Source organism: Sceloporus occidentalis, unplaced genomic scaffold (assembly GCF_023333645.1).
Source record: "Sceloporus occidentalis isolate IW3139 unplaced genomic scaffold, rSceOcc1.0.p SCAF_1, whole genome shotgun sequence".
Taxonomy (NCBI): Eukaryota; Metazoa; Chordata; class Lepidosauria; order Squamata; family Phrynosomatidae; genus Sceloporus; species Sceloporus occidentalis.
In genome coordinates, this window is record NW_028316981.1 from 176,020,783 (window position 1) to 176,024,814 (window position 4,032).

At 40.7% G+C, this 4,032-nt stretch overlaps 1 pseudogene; it reads right to left on the reverse strand.

Moving 5' to 3' along the window:
• Positions 1-940: 940 nt before the first annotated feature.
• LOC149322781 (uncharacterized) lies at positions 941-2,962 on the reverse strand (annotated as a pseudogene).
• Between the last annotated feature and the right edge of the window lie 1,070 nt (positions 2,963-4,032).

A 4,032-nucleotide genomic window follows, 5' to 3' on the forward strand; every position in this document is an offset into this window, starting at 1 on the left:
TTCAAATTATATAACAGATCATGAGTAAAATAGATTGCCATCAAGAACAGTTTGGGCATCACTCTGATTTTCTTGATACATATCGATTTCTATTCCAGTAAAGGTTGCTACCACACTTAAAGCATCAGTATATCCCCAGATTTAGTGGCAACTAGTGTTGTGAAATGACAAAATAATTCTTCTCAAGCCTGAAGAATGGTGGGCAGTAAAATTACTTTTCTCCCCACATGAAAAGTGTGAGATAATTACAATGTCTCGTCTCTCACAATGATCAGCCATTCCAACTAGGGACCGGAAATTCCTTTTGAAGCTAGTACTTCTAAACATCAGTGCTTTATGGCATCATTGCAAGAACGTGTGAATTTTCACATACTAGTGAAGGTGAAGCTGTCTTGCCAATGAGGTTTGTGTGTTGTTGTTCTTTTTGCAATGTCTGGATTCAAATTTGCCAAGCTAAAACAGAAACAAGGCACGGGGAAGGGGAGGGAAAGGTAGCTTTTGGTGTAGTTTATGAGGAAGATAGAGTGAAGAAGACAAGCTGGAATCAGTATTGTTTACAAGTTCTATAGCTAGAAGGGGGGTTGTGGGAGCTGTAGTCCAAACATTTTCCAAGCTCTAATTTTCTTTCTCTACCCTGCTCTCTCCAGCACAAACTAAAATGCACTGAGCTTAATGGAGTTGGAGTTATCGTGTTAGAGACCAAGGTTCTTGGGAGGAGCCCTTGAAGGAATAGTCAGGAGAGATCAAATCTGGTCCAAAGCAAAACACAAGTTTTATTCAGCTGAGGCGAACAGTTTAGTACTAAAGAAAAACTGCCGCACCTATTAGCACAGTTCCAAACTTTTTATAGACAGAGACAAACAAGTAACAAATGTAGGATAAATGATTAATCATAGCATGACTGGTTAACCATCTGTGCCTGACCTTTGGGTTTGTGTACTCAGTAATAGTTAACTTTATAGTTTCCTGAGGGGAAGAATAAGATTTAACTTTTATATCTTAACTAGCAGGAGATTCTTTGGTATCACACAATTGACCTTTAACATAACGGGTTATTGCTTAACATGGTAAGTCAGGCACTGATTAGTTGTATACGTGCACGAATTCATCACACAGGTTTGTGTTGCTGATGTGGCAGTCAGCATTTAGTGCCTATGTGGCATAGCTTTATACAACTGCCTTACAGGAAAACAAGAGGGGTACCATATTTCTTAATTTACTTAGCTTTCCTTCATTCCCCCCTTCTTTTTGTTACTTGTGCAGCGAGTTAAGCAAACAAGTAAACACTTATTTTATTCAACATCATCATATATCTTTTGTTTTGGTCTACTTATTCCTGTATACATTTCCACAGGTCGTTCATCTAGGAGTCGCGCATACATCATTTTGGTTACTGCTATCATACTTTTTCTCGTCACCTTTTGAGTAATGGTTTCTACTGCTGACCTCATGCGTGATATTATGCATGACACAATCATCATTATTATTAGAAACAATAACATAATAAACCCTATTATTAACAAATCCTTCAACCACTCAGAAGTGGGTAACCATGATGTTAACCAGGAAAACGGTGATTCTATACCTCCTTCGTTGTGTCCCAACATATCTTGTAATGAATGTAGATTTCTTTCAATACTTTGATTTAAATTATGGAATTTTACAATGCAATGAGGTCCTATCATAGTACAAAATCCTCCTTTTACAGCCAGTAAATAGTCCAGAGTGAGCCTCTGTTGCATTATCATTTGACTCAGCTCTTCTATTTCAGCTTGGAGCTCCCTAACAATATGTCCAGTTGCATTTATCGATTTTTCTAATCTACAGGTTAATCCCAATATGCTCCTTCGATTTTCTTGAGCTATTATTCCAGGATAAGCTCCTAATGTACGGGCTCCAGTGATTGCTCCAGGTACTGTTCTTCCTGTGGAAGTACCTTCTGATAGTTGTGTATCTATGATGACCGTATCCTCACATTGGGGACCTAACACATCCCTTCTACTCCTTGTAATGACATGTCCCATACCCTTTGGGTTTGGGGTGGCTATCCACTCCACACTGGTAATGTAAGGTAACCTACCCCAACACACTGATATCCTCCAGGATGGTAATTAGTTGCATATTCATAAAAAAAAAACCATAGTGTCCAGCTTTGTTGGACTGCAAGTTCCAACAGCCTCTAACTGGTATAGCTACTGCTGGGAAATGGTGGGAGCTGCAGTCCAACTGGAGCTTGGAAGCCATGCCGGGTCAGTCAGCCCTGGTTAGTACTTGGATGGGAGACTGCCAGGGCACACTAGGTGTTGTAAGCTAGCTTTCAGAAGAATGAACTGGGAAAAATACCTTTCAGGCTTCCTCACCTAAAAAAACTGCAGATCCCCTTCTGCATAAGTTGATGGGCTTCTTGAAGGTGCATGTGTGTGCGTGCACTTTTACACACACACACACACACACACACTTTGTATTCTTTGTAAATTCAAATTTCCTGTGCTGTCAAATGGTCCCTTTAAATCACCATGTAGCTGTTTTCCACTTCTGCCTGTGAATTGATTTCCTTTACCCTGTTGGCCAGAGGTCGAGGAAGTCAAGGGAGTTTCCTTGGAGGGCTTGATGCAGCGTGATTTAAAAAAAAAACTTTGACGGTTTCTGCACACTGTTGCATTTGCATGGCTTCGCAGGGGCAGGGTTCATTGGGTGCCAAGGGGGGATTCTTCCTTGTCATGATGGCTACATGGGTGCCATGGGGGGATTCTTCCCTGGAATACATGGATACATAGGTGCCATGGGGGATTCTACCCTGGCATGCATGGATTCATGGGTTCCATGAGGGATTCTACCCTGGCATGCATGGATTCATGGCTGTTTATTGTTGAGCAAGATCTGCGATACATCACAGTAATGCAGATGCACATCACTTGACTGATTTTTTAAAAAAAATAATAATACCAGCTCCAATTGCCATTTTGAGTAAGTTCCAAATGAAATGTGAATATAAAGTGGGTTAAATTGCCATGGACAGTTTCGATCATGGTAAGCATAGTCTGAACATCTATTTGGTGTCGAATTGATGGTAAGGTTCGATTTGGTCCAGTGCAAAAACATGATTGTGAACGAGGACATGATCATTCTGGAAAAAGCACTGGAAGTGGTCTGTGATCACTTGACCAGAGGCCACTTCTTCATGCCCATTTGCCCCTGAGGAAGCCAGATTTGGGCCGCGGCAACCACATGCTGCAGCCTTAATCCACCTTTTTACTGGTGCAAAAAGAAGCGGCAAATTGCTTTTCTTACCCCGCCGTGGCTTTACTGAGCTCCTGCAGCATGCAGCTTCTAAACTCTACACCCCAGAGTGCCCAGAAGCCAGCCCATGTGTGGGCAACCAGGTGGCGTGAAGCCAGCATCAAAATACCATGCTCTGAAGCTGCCCGGACGGCAGTGCAAAGTAGCGGTCTGTTTCACACCCAATTTAATTTTTATTTTTATTTCATTTCGTTTTTTATTATTTTATTTTAATTTTATTTTTATTATACTTTTCATTTCATTTCATTTTTAATTTATTTTATTACATTTATTTTATATTAATTTTAATTATGTTTACGTTTATTTTACATTAATTTCTATTTCTATTTATTTTATTTTGATTTATGTTCAAATGATGCACACCCCCAAATTGGCTGGAAGCTGCTCTGGCACCACAATCCAGTCCTTTGAACCATATCAAAAAGGAGTGTATTAAATCTGACTCCTGATGACACTGGTTTGGGGCTGTGGTGGCAACCTACTTTAGGAGTGGGCCGGCCACAGTCCCAGCCTTATCACAGCTGGAGTGGCCAGAAGCTGCTTCTTCTGAGCTATGTGCTTTGGCCCCTTGTTAATGTCACCATCTTTTCCTTTATCCCCCACCTGTTCATATCTTTTCTATGATCCTCCACAATTTATTTTTTCCTTTCCTCCTTTTCAAGTGGTTTCTTTCCACCCTGCTTTCATAACTACTTCATTCCTCCCCATCTTTAGAAGCAATGAAACTGTTTC